The 21,974-nt window shown below is 57.5% G+C and overlaps 1 protein-coding gene across 1 annotated transcript in view; it reads right to left on the bottom strand.

Annotated features, from left to right (window-relative positions):
- LOC140453171 (RNA-binding Raly-like protein) overlaps positions 1-21,974 on the bottom strand; it is a 1,408,367-nt gene that overhangs the window by 1,182,165 nt on the left and 204,228 nt on the right. The window lies entirely within an intron of this gene.

Here is a 21,974-nt window from a genome sequence, read left to right on the forward strand (position 1 = left end):
CCCACAGTGACCGTGACCCAGACCCCACAGTGATCATGATTTGGACCCCACAGTGATTGCGACCCAGACGCTAAAGTGACCACGACCCAGACCCCACAGTGACCCCGGCCCAGAGCCCACAGTGACCCCGGCCCAGACCCCACAGTGACCCCTGCCCAGACCCCACAGTGACCCCTGCCCAGACCCCACAGTGACCCTGGTCCAGACCCCACAGTGACCGCGGCCATGAGCCCACAGTGATCATGATTTGGACCCCAGAGTGACTGCGACCCAGACCCTAAAGTGACCATGACCCAGACCCCACAGTGACACCGGCCCAGACCCCACAGTGACCGTGACCCAGACCCCACAGTGACCGTGACCCAGACCCCACAGTGACCGTGACCCAGACCCCACAGTGACCGTGACCCAGACCCCACAGTGACACCGGCCCAGACCCCACAGTGACCGTGACCCAGACCCCACAGTGACCGTGACCCAGACCCCACAGTGACCGTGACCCAGACCCCACAGTGACACCGGCCCAGACCCCACAGTGACCGCGACCCAGACCCCACACTGACCGTGACCCAGACCTTGCAGTGACCCCAGCCCAAATCCCACAGTGACCGTGACCCAGACCCCAAGGTGACCGTGGACCAGACCCCACAGTGACCGTGACCCAGACCCCACAGTGGCCCCGACCCCGACCCAGACCCCACAGTGGCCCCGGCCCAGACCCCACAGTGGCCCCGACCCCGACCCAGACCCCACAGTGACCCTGATCCCGACCCCACAGTGACCCTGATCCCGACCCCACAGTGACCCTGATCCCGACCCCACAGTGACCGCGACCCAGACCCCACAGTGACCGCGACCCAGACCCCACAGTTACCGCGGCCCAGACCCCACAGTGACCGTGACCCAGACCCCACAGTGACCCCGGCCCCGACCCCACAGTGACCCCGGTCTCGACCCCGACCCCACAGTGACCCCGGCCCAGACCCCACAGTGGCCCCGACCCCGACCCAGACCCCACAGTGGCCCCGGCCCAGACCCCACAGTGGCCCCGACCCCGACCCAGACCCCACAGTGACCCTGATCCCGACCCCACAGTGACCCTGATCCCGACCCCACAGTGACCCTGATCCCGACCCCACAGTGACCGCGACCCAGACCCCACAGTGACCGCGACCCAGACCCCACAGTTACCGCGGCCCAGACCCCACAGTGACCGTGACCCAGACCCCACAGTGACCCCGGCCCCGACCCCACAGTGACCCCGGTCTCGACCCCGACCCCACAGTGACCCCGGCCCAGACCCCACAGTGACCGTGACCCAGACCCCACAGTGACCCCGGCCCAGACTCCACAGTGACCGTGACTCAAACCCCACAGTGACCCAGACCCAGACCCCACAGTGACCCCGTCCCAGACCCCAGTGACCCCGGCCCAGAGCCCACGTTGACCGTGACCCAGACCCTAAAGTGACCCCGGCCCAGAGCCCACAGTGACCGTGACCCAGACCCCACAGTGACCGTGACCCAGACCCCACAGTGACCGCGGCCCAGAGCCCACAGTGACCGTGTCCCAGACCCCACAGTGACCGTGACCCAGACCCTACAGTGACCCCGGCCCAGACCCCACACTGACCGTGACTCAAACCCCACAGTGACCCAGACCCAGAGCCCACACTGACCGTGACCCAGACCCCACAGTGACCCCGTCCCAGACCCCAGTGACCCCGGCCCAGAGCCCACGTTGACCGTGACCCAGACCCTAAAGTGACCAAGAGCCAGACCCCACAGTGACAGTGGCCCAGACCCCGCAGTGACAGTGGCCCAGACCCCGCAGTGACCGCGGCCCAGACCCCGCAGTGACCCCGGCCCAGACCCCACAGTGACCGTGACTCAAGCCCCACAGTGACCGCGGCCCAGACCCCACACTGACCGTGACCCAGACCCCACAGTGACCGCGACACAGACCCCACAGTGACCCCGGCCCAGACCCCACAGTGACCCCGGCCCAGACCCCACAGTGACCTCGGCCCAGACCCCACAGTGACCTCGGCCCAGACCCCACAGTGACCGTGACCCAGACCCCACAGTGACCGTGACCCAGAGCCCACCGTGACCACGACCCAGCCCCCACAGTGACCGCGACCCAGACCCCACAGTGACCGCGACCCAGACCCCACCGTGACCGCGACCCAGACCCCACCGTGACCCCAGCTCAGACCCCACAGTGATCCTGGCCCTGACCCCACCGTGATCCTGGCCCTGACCCCACAGTGACCGCGACCCAGACCCCACACTGACCGTGACCCAGACCTTGCAGTGACCCCAGCCCAAATCCCACAGTGACCGCGACCCAGACTACACAGTGACAGCGACCCAGACCCCAAGGTGACCGTGACCCAAACCCCACAGTGACGGTGTCCCAGACCCCACAGTGACACCGGCCCAGACCCCACAGTGACCACGACCCAGACCGCACAGTGACCACGACCCAGACCCCACAGTGACCGTGACCCAGACCCCACAGTGACACCGGCCCAGACCCCACAGTGACCGCGACCCAGACCCCACACTGACCGTGACCCAGACCTTGCAGTGACCCCAGCCCAAATCCCACAGTGACCGCGACCCAGACTACACAGTGACCGTGACCCAGACCCCGCAGTGACCGTGACCCAGACCCCGCAGTGACCGCGACCCAGACCCCACAGTGACCGTGACCCAGACCCCACAGTGACCGTGACCCAGACCCCACAGTGACCCCAACTCAGACCCCGCAGTGACCGTGACCTAGACCTTGCAGTGACCCCGGCCCAAATCCCACACTGACCGTGACCCAGACCCCACAGTGACCCAGACCCAGACCCCACAGTGACCCCATCCCAGACCGCAGTGACCCCGGCCCAGAGCCCACGTTGACCGCGACCCAGACCCCACAGTGACCCCGGCCCAGACCCCACAGTGACCGCGACACAGACCCCACAGTGACCCCGATCCAGACCCCACAGTGACCCTGGCCCAGACCCCACAATGACCGCAACGCAGACCTTACATTGACCAGGACACAGACCCCACAGTGACCCCAGCCCAGAGCCCACAGTGACCGTGACCCAGACCCCACAGTGCCCGCGACCCAGACCCCACAGTGACCGTGAGCAAGACCCCCAGAATGATCACGATGCAGATCCCCACAGTGACCCCAGCCCAGACCCCACAGTGACCCCGGCCCAGACCCCACAGTGACCCCTGGCCAGACCCCACAGTGACCGTGGCCCAGACCCCACTGTGCCCTGGCCCAGACCCCCAGAGTGACCACGACCCAGACCCCACAGTGACCGTCACCCAGACCCCACAGTGACCCCGATCCAGACCCCACAGTGACCCCGGCCCAGAGCCCACAGTGACCCTGACCCAGACCCCACAGTGACACCAGCCCAGACTTCACACTGACCGTTATTCGGACCCCACAGTGACCGCGACCCAGACCCCACAGTGACCCTGGCCCAGACCCCACAATGACCGCAACGCAGACCTTACATTGACCAGGACACAGACCCCACAGTGACCCCAGCCCAGAGCCCACAGTGACCGTGACCCAGACCCCACAGTGACCCCGGCCCAGAGCCCACAGTGACCGTGACCCAGACCCCATAGTGACCGTGACCCAGACCTTGCAGTGACCCCAGCCCAAATCCCACAGTGACCCCGGCCCAGAGCCCACAGTGACAGCGACCCAGACCCCAAGGTGACCGTGACCCAAACCCCACAGTGACACCGGCCCAGACCCCACGGTGACCGTGACCCAGACCCCACGGTGACCGTGACCCAGACCCCAAGGTGACCCTGGCCCCGACCCCACGGTGACCGTGACCCAGAGCCCACCGTGACCACGACCCAGACCCCACAGTGACCCAGACCCCACAGTGACCGTGACCCAGACCCCACAGTGACCGTGACCCAGACCCCACAGTGACCGTGACCCAGACCCCACAGTGACCCCAACTCAGACCCCGCAGTGACCGTGACCTAGACCTTGCAGTGACCCCGGCCCAAATCCCACAGTGACCCTGACCCAGACCCCGCAGTGACCGTGACCCAGACCTTGCAGTGACCGTGACCCAGACCTTGCAGTGACTGTGACCGTGACCCAGACCTTGCAGTGACCGTGACCCAGACCTTGCAGTGACTGTGACCGTGACCCAGACCCCACAGTGACCCCGGCCCAAATCCCACAGTGACCGTGACCCAGACACCATAGAGACCGCGACCCTGACCCCACCGTGATCCTGGCCCTGACCCCACAGTGACCGTGACCCAGACACCATAGAGACCGCGACCCTGACCCCACTGTGACCCCGGCCCAGACCCCACAGTGACCGTGACCCAGACACCATAGAGACCGCGACCCTGACCCCACCGTGATCCTGGCCCTGACCCCACCGTGATCCTGGCCCTGACCCCACAGTGACCTCGGCCCAGACCCCACAGTGACCCCGGCCAAAACCCCACAGTGACAGTGACCCAGACCCCACAGTGACCCCTGGCCAAACAGCACAGTGACCGTGACCCAGACCACACTGTGCCCTGGCCCAGACCCCCAGAGTGACCACGTCCCAGACCCCACAGTGACCGTGACTACGAACCCTCAGTGACCGTGACCCAGACCCGACATTGACCGCAACACCAACCCCACAGTGACCACGACCCAGACCGCACAGTGACCGTGACTATGAACCCTCAGTGAACGTGACCCAGACCCGACATTGACCGCGACACCAACCCCACAGTGACCACGACCCAGACCGCACAGTGACCGCGACCCAGACCCCACCGTGACCGCGACCCAGACCCCACCGTGACCCCAGCTCAGACCCCACAGTGATCCTGGCCCTGACCCCACCGTGATCCTGGCCCTGACCCCACAGTGACCGTGACCCAGACCCCACAGTGACCGTGACCCAGACCCCACAGTGACCGCGACCCAGACCCCACAGTGACCGTGACCCAGACCCCACAGTGACCGTGACCCAGAGCCCACCGTGACCCCAGCTCAGACCCCACAGTGATCCTGGCCCTGACCCCACCGTGATCCTGGCCCTGACCCCACCGTGATCCTGGCCCTGACCCCACAGTGACCGTGACCCAGACCCCACAGTGACCTCGGCCCAGACCCCACAGTGACTGTGACCCAGACCCCACAGTGACCCCGGCCCAGACCCCACAGTGACCGTGACCCAGACCCCGCAGTGACCGTGACCCAGACCCCGCAGTGACCGTGGCCCAGACCCCACAGTGACCCTGACCCAGACCCCACAGTGACACCAGCCCAGACCTCACACTGACCGTGACCCAGACCTCACACTGACCGTGATTTGGACCCCACAGTGACCCCGACCAAGACCCCACAGTGACCGTGACCCAGACCCCACAGTGACCGTGACCCAGACTCCACAGTGACCGTGACCCAGACTCCACAGTGACCGCGACCCAGACTCCACAGTGACCCCGGCCCAGAGCCCACATTGACCGTGACACAGACCCCACAGTGACCCCGGCCCAGAGCCCACATTGACCGTGACACAGACCCCACAGTGACCCCTGCCCAGACCCCACAGTGACCCTGGCCCAGAGCCCACAGTGACCGTGACCCAGACCCCACAGTGACCCCGGCCCAGAGCCCACATTGACCGTGACACAGACCCCACAGTGATCATGATTTGGACCCCAGAGTGACTGCGACCCAGACCCTAAAGTGACCACGACCCAGACCCCACAGTGACACCGGCCCAGACCCCACAGTGACCGCGGCCCAAATCCCACAGTGACCGTGACCCAGACTACACAGTGACAGCGACCCAGACCCCAAGGTGACCGTGACCCAGACCCCACAGTGACCCCGGCCCAAAGCCCACATTGACCGTGACCCAGACCCCGCAGTGACCGTGACCCAGACCCCGCAGTGACCGTGACCCAGACCCCATAGTGACCGCGACCCAGACCCCACACTGACCATGACCCGGACCTCACAGAGACCATGACCCCACAGTGACCCCGTCCTCAACCCTACAGTGACCGTGGCCCAGACCCCACCGTGACCTCGGCCCAGACCCCACAGTGACAGCGACCCGACCCCACAGTGACCCCGGCCAAGACCACAGAGTGACCGTGACCCAGACCCCACAGTGACCAGGACACAGACCCCACAGTGACCCCTGCCCAGACCCCACAGTGACCGCGACTCAGACCCCACAGTGACCCTGCCCCAGACCCCACAGTGACTCTGCCCCAGACCCCACAGTGACCATGACCAAGACCCCACAGTGACCGCGACCCAGTCCCCACAGTGATCACGACCCAGACCCCACAGTGACCCCTGCCCAGACCCCACAGTGACCCCTGCCCAGACCCCACAGTGACCCCGGCCCCGACCCCACAGTGACCCCTGCCTAGACCCCACAGTGACCCCTGCCTAGACCCCACAGTGACCCCGGCCCAGACCCCACAGTGACCCCAGCCCCGACCCCACAGTGACCCCGGCCCAGACCCCACAGTGACCGTGACCCAGACCCCACACTGACTGCGACCCAGACCCCACAGTGACCCCAGCCCCGACCCCACAGTGACCCCGGTCCAGACCCCACAGTGACCATAACTCCACAGTGACCCCGGCCCAGACCACAGAGTGACCGTGACCCAGACCCCACAGTGACCCCGGCCCCGACCCCACAGTGACCCCGACCCCACAGTGACCCCGGCCCCGACCCCACAGTGACCGTGACCCAGACCCCACAGTGACCCCGGCCCAGACCCCACAGTGACCGTGACCCAGACCCCACAGTGACCGTGACCCAGACCCCACAGTGACCGTGACCCAGACCCCACAGTGACCCCGGCCCAGACCCCACAGTGACCGTGACCCAGACCCCACAGTGACCGTGACCCAGACCCCACAGTGACCGTGACCCAGACCCCACAGTGACCGTGACCCAGACCCCACAGTGACCCCGGCCCAGACCCCACAGTGACCGTGACCCAGACCCCACAGTGACCGTGACCCAGACCCCACAGTGACCCCGGCCCAGACCCCACAATGACCCCTGCCCAGACCCCACAGTGACCGTGACCCAGACCCCACAGTATCCGTGGCCCAGACCCCACAGTGACCCCGGCCCGGACCCCACAGTGACCCCGGCCCGGACCTCACAGAGACCATGACCCCACAGTGACCCCGTCCTCAACCCTACAGTGACCGTGGCCCAGACCCCACCGTGACCTCGGCCCAGACCCCACAGTGACAGCGACCCGACCCCACAGTGACCCCGGCCAAGACCACAGAGTGACCGTGACCCAGACCCCACAGTGACCAGGACACAGACCCCACAGTGACCCCTGCCCAGACCCCACAGTGACCGCGACTCAGACCCCACAGTGACCCTGCCCCAGACCCCACAGTGACTCTGCCCCAGACCCCACAGTGACCATGACCAAGACCCCACAGTGACCGCGACCCAGTCCCCACAGTGATCACGACCCAGACCCCACAGTGACCCCTGCCCAGACCCCACAGTGACCCCTGCCCAGACCCCACAGTGACCCCGGCCCAGACCCCACAGTAACCCCTGCTCAGACCCCACAGTGACCCCTGCCTAGACCCCACAGTGACCCCGGCCCAGACCCCACAGTGACCATTGACCGTGACCCAGATCCCACAGTGACCTCGGCCCAAAGCCCACATTGACCGTGACCCAGACCCCGCAGTGACCCCGACCCAGACGCCACAGTGACCCCGGCCCAGACCCCTCAGTGACCGCGACCCAGACCCCACCGTGATCCTGGCCCTGACCCCACCGTGATCCTGGCCCTGACCCCACCGTGACCGCGACCCAGACCCCACGGTGACCGTGACCCAGACCCCACAGTGACCGTGACCCAGACCCCATAGTGACCGCGACCCAGACCCCATAGTGACCGCGACCAAGACCTTGCAGTGACCCCGGCCCAAATCCCGCAGTGACTGTGACCCAGACCCCACCGTGACCCCGACCCAGACCCCACCGTGACCTCGGCCCAGACGCCACAGTGACCCCGGCCCAGACCCCTCAGTGACCGCGACCCAGACCCCACCGTGATCCTGGCCCTGACCCCACCGTGATCCTGGCCCTGACCCCACCGTGATCCTGGCCCTGACCCCACCGTGACCGCGACCCAGACCCCACCGTGACCCCGGCCCAGACCCAACAGTGACCGCGACCCAGACCCCATAGTGACCGCGACCAAGACCTTGCAGTGACCCCGGCCCAAATCCCGCAGTGACTGTGACCCAGACCCCACCGTGACCCCGACCCAGACCCCACCGTGACCCCGGCCCAGACCCAACAGTGACCGCGACCCAGACCCCACAGTGACCGCGACCCAGACCCCACAGTGACCTCGGCCCAGACCCCACAGTGACCCCGGCCCAGACCCCACAGTGACCCCGGCCCGGACCCCACAGAGACCTTGACCCCACAGTGACCCCGGCCCCGACCCCACAGTGACAGCGACCCGACCTGACAGTGACCCCGGCTCAAACCCCACAGTGACCGTGACCCAGACCCCACAGTGACCGTGACCCAGACCCCACAATGACCCCTGCCCAGACCCCACAGTGACCGTGACCCAGACCCCACAGTGACCGTGACCCAGACCCCACAGTGACCCCGGCCCAGAGCCCACAGTGACCGTGACCCAGACCCCACAGTGACCCCGGCCCAGAGCCCACAGTGACCGTGACCCAGACCCCACAGTGACCGTGACCCAGACCCCACAGTGACCCCGGCCCAGACCCCACAGTGACCGTGACCCAGACCCCACAGTGACCGTGACCCAGACACCACAGTGACCCCGGCCCAGACCCCACAATGACCCCTGCCCAGACCCCACAGTGACCGTGACCCAGACCCCACAGTGACCGTGACCCAGACACCACAGTGACCGTGACCCAGACCCCACAATGACCCCGGCCAAGACCACAGAGTGACCGTGACCCAGACCCCACAGTGACCGTGACTCAGACCCCACAGTGACCGTGACCCAGACCCCACAGTGACCAGGACACAGACCCCACAGTGACCCCTGCCCAGACCCCACAGTGACCGTGACTCAGACCCCACAGTGACCCTGCCCCAGACCCCACAGTATCCGTGACCCAGACCCCACAGTGACCCCGGCCCAGACCCCACAGTGACCCCGGCCCAGACCCCACAGTATCCGTGACCCAGACCCCACAGTGACCCTGCCCCAGACCCCACAGTGACCGTGGCCCAGACCCCACCGTGACCTCGGCCCAGACCCCACAGTGACAGTGACCCAGACCCCACAGTGACCCCGGCCAAGACCACAGAGTGACCGTGACCCAGACCCCACAGTGACCGTGACTCAGACCCCACAGTGACCCCGGCCCAGACCCCACAGTGACCGTGACTCAGACCCCACAGTGACCGTGACTCAGACCCCACAGTGACCGTGACCCAGACCCCACAGTGACCAGGACACAGACCCCACAGTGACCCCTGCCCAGACCCCACAGTGACCGCGACTCAGACCCCACAGTGACCCTGCCCCAGACCCCACAGTGACCCTGCCCCAGACCCCACAGTGACCATGACCAAGACCCCACAGTGACCGCGACCCAGTCCCCACAGTGACCCTGCCCCAGACCCCACAGTGACCATGACCAAGACCCCACAGTGACCCCTGCCCAGACCCCACAGTGACCCCTGCCCAGACCCCACAGTGACCCCTGCCCAGACCCCACAGTAACCCCTGCTCAGACCCCACAGTGACCCCTGCCTAGACCCCACAGTGACCCCTGCCCAGACCCCACAGTGACCCCGGCCCAGACCCCACAGTGACTGAGACCCAGACCCCACAGTGACCCCGGCCCAGACCCCACAGTGACCCCGGCCCAGACCCCACAGTGACCCCGGCCCAGACCCCTCAGTGACTGAGACCCAGACCCCACAGAGACCGTGAACCAGACTCCCACAGTTACACCATTCCTGACCCCACAGTCACCCCGGCCCCGATCCCACAGTGACCGTGACCCCACAGTGACCGCGACCCAGAGCCCACAGTGACCCCGGCCCAGAGCCCACAGTGACCCCGGCCCAGAGCCCACAGTGACCCCGACCCAGACCCCACAGTGACCGTGACTCAGAAGACACACTGACCCCCAACCCTACAGTGAACCTGGCCCCGACCCCATTGTGACCATGACTCAGACCCCACAGTGACCGTCACCCAGACCCCACAGTGACTCCGGCCCAGACCCCACAGTGACCGTGACCCAGACCCCACAGTAACCCCTGCTCAGACCCCACAGTGACCCCGGCCCAGACCCCACAGTGACCGTGACCCAGACCCCACAGTGACCCCGGCCCAGACCCCTCAGTGACTGAGACCCAGACCCCACAGTGACCGTGACCCAGACCCCACAGTGACCCCGGCCCAGACCCCACAGTGACCCCGGCCCAGACCTCACAGTGACCATGTCCCAGACCCCACAGTGACCGTGGCCCAGACCCCACAGTGACCCTGCCCCAGACCCCACAGTGACCGTGGCCCAGACCCCACAGGGACCTCGGCCCAGACCCCACAGTGACCGTGACCCAGACCCCACAGGGACCTCGGCCCAGACCCCACAGTGACCCCGGCCCAGACCTCACAGTGACCCCGGCCCAGACCTCACAGTGACCATGTCCCAGACCTCACATTGACCGGAACCCAGACCTCACAGTGACCAGGACACAGACCCCACAGTGACCCCGGATCAAAACCCACAGTGACCGTGACCAGGATCCCAAAGTGACAGCGACCCAGACCCCACAGTGACCCTGCCCCAGACCCCACAGTGACCGTGGCCCAGACCCCACAGTGACCGTGGCCCAGACCCCACAGTGACCGTGGCCCAGACCCCACAGTGACTGAGACCCAGACCCCACAGAGACCGTGAACCAGAAGACACACTGACCCCCAACCCTACAGTGAACCTGGCCCCGACCCCATCGTGACCATGACTCAGACCCCACAGTGACCGTCACCCAGACCCCACATTGACCCCGGCCCAGACCCCACAGTTACCCCAGCCAAAACCCCACAGTGACTGTGACCCAGACCCCACAGGGACCTCGGCCCAGACCCCACAGTGACCCCGGCCCAGACCTCACAGTGACCATGTCCCAGACCTCACATTGACCGGAACCCAGACCTCACAGTGACCAGGACACAGACCCCACAGTGACCCCGGATCAAAACCCACAGTGACCGTGACCAGGATCCCAAAGTGACCGTGGCCCAGACCCCACAGTGACCCTGCCCCAGACCCCAAAGTGACCGCGGCCCAGACCCCACAGTGACCGCGGCCCAGACCCCACAGTGACCGCGGCCCAGACCCCACAGTGACCGCGGCCCAGACCCCACAGTGACCGTGACCCAGACCCCTCAGTGACCATTGACCGTGACCCAGATCCCACAGTGACCGCGACCCAGACCTTACAGTGACCCTGACCCAGACCCCAGAGTGACCACTGACCGTGACCCAGATCCCACAGTGACCGCGACCCAGACCCCACAATGACCCCAGCCCTGACCCCACAGTGACCCCGGCCCAGACCCCACAGTGACCATGACTCCACAGTGACCCCGGCCCAGACCACAGAGTGACCGTGACCCAGACCCCACAGTGACCCCGGCTCAAACCCCACAGTGACCGTGACCCAGACCCCACAGTATCCGTGGCCCAGACCTTACAGTGACCCTGGCCCCGAACCCACAGTGACAGCGACCCGACCTGACAGTGACCCCGGCTCAAACCCCACAGTGACCGTGACCCAGACCCCACAGTGACCGTGACCCCGACCCCACAGTGACCCCAGCCCAGACCCCACCGTGAACCCAGCCATGATGTAAACTAATTGGAAACACAAAAATCCATCAATTGAAGTGATCACCTGGCACTGTCAATCTCAATTCACTGCTGTTGCAATTCATTACATAGTCATTGATAATACATCATGATTGCTCTATTAAAATTGCACATTTTTTCTGCATTTTATATTTGACCTTACATATACAATTTTAACTGAGTAGAATCAAAAAGTGTAAGGTAGAAATTGCACATACGTACTCAATCGAGTGGAAGTGTGTTTTAGGTGAAATTTATCCTGTCGTTTACAAAAGACAGATCAAATGTGCTTTGTATGCTGCACTGTTTGGATATTATCTAGGTCAGAGTTGAGTCATTGTTTCATTGTCCAGCCAAGTCTAGAGGACACTGGTTTTTGCAGTGACCGTGGCCTCTCTCAAATCACGTCACGCTCCACTGTAAACAATTCTACTCAGATTCATTCTTTAGAAACACTGGAAGCGTTGAATTTGGATTCTCTTTTCCCTCTCTGCTTCTCCACCAAAACAGCAAGCTGCTGAACGATATACCCCCATGGACCATTAAGAAAGAGAGACTTGCACTGGGAAGCTCAAACAAACTGATGGAGTCCCATGGTGACAGATCTTGGCAGGAATCGACAGCATCGGAGAGACAAGAATTTCCCAATTGTAAACAACAGGAACTCAAAATCAATAAAAAAAAACACAAGCATCTCTAATGGGAGTGACAAGGATAGTGTGCTGTGTTTCAACAAATTTCTCCTTGTGGGTCATATCAAACAATATGCCCCTTCAGCTGTTTGCAGAGTATGACCAATCCGTGCTTGAAAACCTCAGGCCAACATGAGGCATATTGGGATGGCATTTTCTAAACAATCCTGAGGTGCCAAGGATTCCATAGATAACCATTAACATGGATCACCTATGTTCGCTCGAGGTTAGATATTTCCATGAGTAGGGCCCTATTCCCACAGGAAAATGAAATTTGTCCAGGCATCTGACTTTTTCCAACTACACTAAAGCTTTGGGACAATTGTTTGGGGTCACTGTGGAGTCTGGGTCACGGTCACTGTGGAGTCTGGGTACGTTCTCCATGGCAACACCTTGACCAATTAAAGCCCACTTGCCAACCAATCAGTATCCAGTTTCTAAGGCAGCGTAAATTGTTGTTCCCTTTGAAATCTGGCATTCTTGTGTCTGTCCTGATGAGGAAAGATTTGACAACTTGTTTATTATTGAGAGATACTCGTTTTTCTGCGCTACAGTACATTTCTAGCAACACTGCTCCCCACCTTCCACCATCTTCTTCAAATGCTTATTACTGTTGTCCGAACCAAAATGTTTTACATCAAATGGAATCATAACTGAGCCCTAGCTTTCCTCCTACTGGTACGACATACAAAACTCACTAAATATCCTTACACAGCGCCTTCTCAACCCATGACCACTTCCATCTGGAAGGATAAGGGCAGCAGATACGAGGGAACACCACCACCTGCTGGTTCCCCTCCAAGCCACTCCCCATCCTGGCTTGGAAATAGATCACCGTTTCTGCATTGTCGCTGGGTCAAAAACCTGGAATTCCACCCCTAAGGGCATTGTGGGTAAACTCACAGCAGGTTCAAGATGGCATTCTCAAGAGCAACTTGGCCCAGCCAGCTATACCCACATCCCACGAGTGAATTAAAGAAAACCATGGCAGTGATCTGGTGAAAGAATGTTTGATGATTTTTCCCAGATTAATAGAATCCCTATGGTGCAGAAACAGACCATCTGGCCCAGCAAGTTCACACCGAATCCACTCACCCAGACCCATTCCCCTACCCTATTACTCTACGTTTCCCCTCACTAATGCACCAAACCTACACAGCCCTGAACACTATGGGGCATGGCCAATTCACCTAACCTGCACATCTTTGTGACCTAGGGAGGAAACCCACGCGGACACCGGGAGACTGTGCAAACGCGGCACAGACAGTCGCCCGAGGCTGGAATCGGACACGGGTCCCTTACGCTGAGAGGCAGCAGTGCTAACCACTGAGCCACCGCACCGACCTGAAGGGGAATCTTGAGCAACTGGTCCTGACTCCTGTACCTCCTCCCCCACCTGTGGGTTCAATGACGAAAAGCAAATGCTTTCAGAGCAAAGTCCCACACTCTCGAGCGAATGAAGACAATGTGCAGCTCCACCGAATTACTAACAATTTCATCGACAGCAAAATTTGTAGTCATCTTGAACAATTACGTGTTACATTGTTAATAAGGCATACTTCTGACAAGATTCTGGCACCAAAACAATGAACATTGGGAAATCTTCAAGCACTGGACTGAATTGTGAAGTTTGGCTCTGTTCCATTCAGCTTAGCCAGCTCACTTGCTTCAAAATGACAACAGACATGGTCCCCTCTACTTTTTTTTTGTGGGGAGGCAGTGTGGTGGGAATTGCACTGGGAGCAGCTCAGAGACAGTTCACCACATTAATCCCGGAGATGTCTTCTGAGGAGAGATTGAGCATTTGAGGCCTTTTCACACTGGAATTCAGAAGAACATGCAAAGATCTAACTGTAGCAAACAAAATGCTGAAAGCAATCGACAAAGCCAGCGTCGAAAGGATGTTTCCTCATGCAGGGCAATCTAGAACGAGTGTTAAAAGTTTTTGGAGAAGGGGTAGCGAATTTAAAAGAGAGGTGAGGAGGAATCCCTTCTGTCAAAGGGTCGTGAATCTGTGGAATTCGCTGGCCCAGACTGTGGTGGATGCTGGGACATTGAGTAAGTTTGAGGAGGTGACAGACATGATTTTTATTTCGTAACGGGTTGAAGGGTTCTGGAGAGCAGGGTAAGTGGAGTTAGAGACAAGGTGAGGTCAGCCATGCTTGTAGCAAATGGTGGAGTAGGCTTGGAGGGGCTGAATGGCCTCCTCTTAGAGTTCTTATGTTTCAAAAATGATGTGCTGTTTCCAAAGATTAGTGGGGTGTAAGGTAAGGACTGGGGGGAGGGGGGTGTGTTCTATCCTTGTTGCGGGAAGGGGGGGGGTGGGGTTCAAGGGCGGAGGTGCGGAAAGTGGAGGAGATGCACTGGAGGGTATTGTTGATCCTGTGGGAGGGCAAAATGCGGTCCTTGAAATAGGAGGTCATCTGGGATATTCTGGAGTGGAACTGCTCCTCCTGGGAGCAGATATGGCAGAGGCAGAGGAATTGGGAGTCACAGATCTTTTTTTTTTACGGGAGGGGGGAAAGTGGTGCCATCCAGGCAGCTGTGGGATTCGGTGGGTTTGAAATAGATGTCCATGTTGAGTCAGTTACTGGAGATGGGGACCGAGAGGTCCATGAAGGGAGGGAGGAGTCCGATATGGCCCATGTGAACTTAAAGTAGATTAGAGGGGTTAGCCAGAGGAAATATAGGATTACAGGGACTGGGTTGTTCTTGTCGGCATGCCTTTCGGAGGGTGGGTGTGGACTTGATAGGCCCTTCCACTCTGTAGAGATTCTGTGAAGATGAATTCTCTCTCAGTAAATGCAGAGCTGAAAGGGGTTGACTCATTGCAGACACTGGAGAAGGGGGCAAAAGGAAGGATATTGCATTGCTATAGCCTGACAGCTTCATGGGGAAAGTAAATAGTTGCACTTCCACTGCTGAGCAGAAAACCGATCCCCTTAGAAACATCCCCTCATGAATTCAATGAAACTCAGAAAACCAGGTTAGCAATTGCCTTCACGTCTGGAAAGTTCAATCCACAGAGAGAGAGATTCAAGCCAGTGCACAGACAGACAGTAAAACAATTCCAATCATACGGTATAGAAAGTGAGTGGCAGATCTTAAGTTTCGAGACAGCGAGAGTCAGGTCTTGTTCAGAATATTCATTCCAGAAAAATGCAAACGAATTGACTAGCAATGTTTGAACTTGCCTATTTTTAACCAACAATCGTGGTTACTCCCAGCCAAATCATGGTTATTGCCCATGAGCTTGCACCAAAAGTCAGTTAAACTCTCCATAATTTGCGCCTGCCGTTTGACATCCAACCGAAGATTCAGCTTTGTTGGTCAAAAACTCTACGGCCGCAGTCTTGATCTCCAACCAGAGGCATGGTGGCACAGTGGTTAGCACTGCTGCCTCACAGCGCCAGAGACCCGGGTTCAATTCCCGCCTCAGGCGACTGACTGTGTGGAGTTTGCACGATCTCCCCCTGTCTGCGTGGGTTTCCTCCGGGTGCTCCGGTTTCCTCCCACAGTCCAAAGATGTGCAGGTTAGGTGAATTGGCCATGCTAAATTGCCCGTAGTGTTACGTAAGGGGTAAGTGTAGGGGCATGGGTGGGTTGTGCTTTGGCGGGTCGGTGTGGACTTGTTGGGCCGAAGGGCCTGTTTCCACACGGTAATGTAATCTAATCATGAGGCAAAACCGTACAATATCAAGACATATTTTTGGACAATCAGATATAAAACTTGCATAGCCTTACCTCCTTTTGTAAGTAGGTCTTTTCACCTTGCATTTTGTCTTTCATGACATTGTTGTAAGGTATGTGTTTGTTGCCCATCCCTGACTAGTCTTGAACTCAATGCTTGCTGGGTCATTCAAGAGGGCAGTTAAGAGTCAACCATAAGGAGATGGCATCAGGAATGCCAATGACAGACACAAGGCTCCTCGAAGTGACTGAGGCAGTTTACTTCAGCCATGAAGTTTGGTGTCGGCATGGTGGCTCAGTAGTTGACACTGCTGCCTCACAGCAACAGGGACCCGGGTTCAATCCCAGCCTCGGGTGACCATCTGTGTGGAGTTTGCACGTTCTCCCAGTGTCTGCGTGGGTTTCCTCCGGTTTCCTCCCACAATCCAAAGATGTGCAGGTCAGTTGAATTGGCCATGCTATATTTCCCATAGTGTTCAGGGATATGTATTAGTTGGGGGTAAATATAGGATGGTGGGTAGGGGAATAGGTCTGGATGCATTACTCTTCAGAGGGTGGGTGTGGACTTGCAGGGCTGAAAGGCCTGTCCCTCACGCTGTCGGGATTCTATGAAAACCAGTGGAATGGTCCAGCATGGGTCATGGTCGATGAGAGGTCCGTTCGCGTGGCGTACAAAGTTTGGGGAGGAAGAATGGTCTTGAACAAGCAGACGGATAACATGAAAACTGCAGCCTTGCAAATGGGGCAGCAGCAAAACATACACCGCCCTTCAGAATATCCAGCCAGGCTGTTGGAACCCGTGGGTTCTCCCCTCCCTCTCTCCAGCATTGAAGAAATCCTCGGAGGACAGAGGTAGACACAGCAGCCACGACGCCATTACTGCCTGAAGAAGACGAGTTTCAGCCAAGATGCTTCAGGTGCAAGAGATGGGCCGATAGACACCACCATGTTAAATTGTACAAGACACTGGTTCAACCGCATTTAGAATACTGTGTACAGTTCTGGTCGCCACATTACAAAAGGATATGGACACGTTGGAGAGGGTGAAGAGAAGGTTTACGAGGATGTTACCTGATATGGAAGGTGCTCGCTATGAGGAGAGGTTGAGTAGTTTATTTTCATTAGAAAAAAGGAGATTGAGGGGGGCCCTGATTGTGGTTTACAAAATCATGAAGGGTATAGGCAGGGTGGATAGAGACCAGTTTTTTTCCCAGGGTGAAGGATTCAATAACAAGAGACCACACTTTCAAGGTGAGAGGTGGAAAGTTTAACGGGGATACATGCGGCAATTACTTCACACAGAGGGTGGTGGGTGTTTGGAACGCGTTGCCAGCAGAGGTGGTAGAGGTAGGCACGGTAGGTTCATTTAAGATGCATCTGGACAGATGCATGAGAAGGTGGGGAGCAGAGAGATACAGATGTTTAGGAATTGGGCAACAGGTTTAGACAGTACATTTGGACCAGCTCAGGCTCGGAGGGCCAAAGGGCCTGTTCCTGGGCTGTAAATTTTCTTTGTTCTTTGGACCAGTATCCGAGGCAGAGTTGGAGGAACCGGACTTGGTGCAAAAATGCCCCAGGAGAAGCTACAGGACAAAGAACAGGCCCACATCCCAGGACTTAGAGGGGGAGGGATGTCTTGATTAGAATGAGGTCAGCCAGATGGATTTTGTAGAATGAGTTCCCTGATTGCGGCTGCTAACCTGGTTCAATCAGAGGGCCCTGGCTGACAGAGGTTCTGCTCACTCCTCTGTGCTAGCTGGGTCATTGTCATGTGCTGTGCACATATAACTTAAGGGTGATTTGGTGACAGGATACTGGGCCTTCCTGGAGTTATTTCACATAGTTCTATGGGCCTAGAGTCAAGTATAGGCCAGACCAGATAAGGACAGCAGTGAACCAGCATTTCCTTTTAAAAAAAACATTCAATGGCAGATTCATGGCCCCCATTACTGAGACTTGTTTTCAGTGCCAGAATTTGTTTATTGAATTTAAAATCAATTAGCGGTCATTGTCAGATTGGAACCTGTGCCCCAGAGTATTCGTCTGGATCTCTGGATTTCAAGCCTTCTTGCTCTAGTAGGAGTAGAAACCATACATGGCCATTGAATTGCACACATATTTTCTGAAGTAAAGGATTTTTCCAAATGTTGTTTGGTGTGCCTTCTTCAACAATGTAAAATATTGAAACGAATTAATTTAGGGAAAGCAATAAAGGTACTGACTACAACATAAAATACATTGCTCACAAAACAGCACATCACCAAGGTGTTGGGTGTGCAGCAACTAAAGCAACTTACAAGTGTTCCTGCTCTATTTGTTTTACATCATTTTAACCTTGTTTCATCCTAGATTAGCTTATTCTAATGGAACTACAGAGCTAGTACAAGAGGGAATCTGAACCAATGCTGTTGTACAGTCGAAGACATCATCCAGGACAAAGCAGCCCACTAGACTGGCACCACATCAACAAGTATCCACTCCCTCCACCTCCGATGCTTAGTAGCAGCAGTGTGTACTAGCTACAAGATGCACTGCAGAAATTCACCAAAGAACCTCAGACAGTATCTTCCAAACCCGTGACCTCTTCCATCTCGAAGGACAAGGGTAGCAAATACATGGGAACACCACCACCTGCAAGTTCCCCTCCAATCCACTCACGATTCTGACTTGGAATTATATCGCTGTTCCTTCACTGGCATTAGGTTAATATCCTGGATTTCCCTCCCTGAAGAGCATTATGGGTCAACCCACAATATGGACTGCAGGGGTTCAAGAAAGTAGCCTCACCACCACCTTCTCAAGGGGCAACTAGGGACGGGCAGTAAATGCTAGGCCCAGCCAATGATACCCACATCCACAAATAAATAAGTGATACAGAGTGAATCTTATTCATAATGTCACATTTAACTTTTAACACCCAGTTATAAATCTAAAACTTTTTCATGACGACATACACTCTGACTCCTTTGGGAATGATTTCATCACCCTTCCTCTACAACAGTCGCAGTACAGTTCTCTTGAAGATCACTTTAAGGGTCTGAAGGTAAAACAGCAGGCGCTGGACATTAAGATGTAACTATATCAAAATGTGGGTGAGCAAAGACCATCAGGGTTATTGATATCAGGCCCATCTGCATGCCTTTTCCTTCAGATCACTGACAACTCCTGAATGCACGACAGAAAAACCTTTGGGCAAATTCAGGGAAACTTTGCCCTGTTTCTATTAGGCAACTGAGCAAGGACCACAATGACTCCATGACCAAATCTGCGGGCCAGATGACCGCACTTTGCTCCACTAGCCAGTCCTCTACTTCGCCACTTCAATATGATTCTCACTCAGCAGCTCGTCAGGTCTGATCCGAATTGGCTCTTGTACTTGCACAGGGACTTCAGGGAGGCAGCTCACCACCGACTTCTTGAGGGGCAACAAGAGATGGGCAATAAATGCTGGGTCCAGCCAGTGACACCCACAGGCCCAGAGTAGGTGAGGAACAAACTGCTTACTGAGTCAACTTGTTCCTTGACACAGAAGGAAGATAAGTGCTGCCCCGCTGTATGAACACGCTAGGCAACCAGCTACACACATCCTTAGGCCTAGTTAGACAAACTGCACTGACAGAGGATTGCAGTGCGACACTGATCTTCTCAATTATGTATGGGGAGGGGTGGCAGGGGGCTGCAACTTTCAATGAACAAAGTCAGAAATAGAAATAAATTATGAAACAAATGGCGAGTGAGGGAGATTTAATTAACACAGCGACCTGGAATAAGCAGCAAGTGTGCTAAATGTCAAAACCATCCCGGGGAAGCTGAATAGCCTGCAAACGAATTACAAACAAAAAAAAAGCAGCTTTTAGGAAATTATGACCAAACATTGTTTCTGAAGTGCAAACCCTTGGCAGTTTCTGGGCTGTTGCACCCATGTTTGTACTTGCCCATGGCAGGCTGGGAATGGTCTCAGAACCAGCTCTACCCTTCTCAAGTCATTCCGAACCCAAATTGCAACGACAGACGCCATCACTTTCAGGAAGCATTGGCACATCTGCAAATTAGCAGGAAACGTTTTGGTAATTTCTCCTCGCGGAAACAAGACAAAATAAACGGCTTGGCTTCAATAGGGAAGGTGTTAATTTGTACTTGAGATATTTAAATGGAAAGATGGCTTTTGCACAGTATCAGCTGCAGGCAGGAATACCGGATTTCATTAAAAATTTACATATAAATATTGTCTTGTCACTGCAATTCAGGTTTCTCTCGAACCTCCCAGTCAGCTATTAATTCTGGATACCTCGATTAAGAGATCACCTTTCTCCCATTGCCCCAGGCACAGCGTCATGGAAGCCAATGCGATAATATAGTGAACAAAAATGTTGAGTCTCTCAAATCTCACACACACACACACACACACACACACACACACACACACACACACACACACACACACCAGTCATTTTTAGTCAGGTCATACCAATGGAGTTCTGAAAAGCTTGATTAAAAACAAAATCCCATCAGGTTGGATTGTGGAAATGGTACATCATACCGAGTCGATCCGACACAGTCTTCCCCAGTTACAGCCAAGGGCTTGTGCAACAAATGTCCCGTTGACAAGTCAAGCAAAAGTTAGTCGAAAAGTGTGGCGCTGGAAAAGCACAGCAGGTCAGGCAGCAACCAAGGAGCGAAGAGTCGACGATTCGGGCATAAGCCCTTCATCAGGAATGTGGAGGGGTAAGGGGGCTGAGAGATAAATAGGAAGGCAGGGATGAGGTTGGGGTGGGGAGTGAAGGTAGCTGGGAAGGTGATAGGTGGATGCAGGTAAGGGCTGATTGTGATAGGTCGGTTGGGAGGGTAGGGTGGAGCAGATAGGTGGGAAGGTAGGATAGTGCCGAGTTGGAGGGTTGGATCTAGGATGAGGTTGGGGAGGTGAGATTTGGAAACTGGTGAAGTCGATGTTAATGCTGTATGGTTGAAGGATCTCAAGACAGAAGATGAGGCGTTCTTCCTCCAGTTGACGGGTGGGTTTGGTTTGGTGGAGTCGGTGGCCCAGGACTTGGGACAGTGGGAGGGGGAGTTGAAGTGGTCGGCCACAGGGCAGTGCGGTTGTTTGGTAGGTGCATCCCAGAAATGTTCCTTGAACCAATCCATGAGTTGGCATCCTATCTCCCCAATGTAGAGGAGACCACATCGAGAGCAACGGACAGAGTAAATGAGGTCAGCGGATGTGCAGGAAGATCTCTGCTGGATTTGAAATGACCCTTTGGGGCCTGAGATGGTGGTGAGGGAGGGAGATGTGGGCACGTGTTTTGTATATCTTGCAGTGGCAAGGGAAGGTGCTGGGCATGGAGGGTGTGTTGGTAGGGGGTGTGGACCTCACAAGGGAGTTGTGGAAGGAATGGTCTCTGCGGTATGCAGATAGGGGTGGAGAGGGAAATATGTCCCTGGTGGTGGGGTCTGTCTGTAGGTGGTGGAAACCTCAGAGGATGATGCGCTGTATCCGGAGATTTGCGGGGTGGAAGGTGAGGACCAGGGTGGGGTTCTATCCTTGTTGCGGTTGGAGCAATGGGGTTCGAGGGTGGAGTGGCCGCTCGACAATTTCACAGAACTGTACATTGCAATAAACGCTACAGGCTCCTTCGCATTTCCCAGCGGCACGTT

Source organism: Chiloscyllium punctatum, chromosome 26, assembly GCF_047496795.1.
Source record: "Chiloscyllium punctatum isolate Juve2018m chromosome 26, sChiPun1.3, whole genome shotgun sequence".
Classification (NCBI taxonomy): Eukaryota; Metazoa; Chordata; class Chondrichthyes; order Orectolobiformes; family Hemiscylliidae; genus Chiloscyllium; species Chiloscyllium punctatum.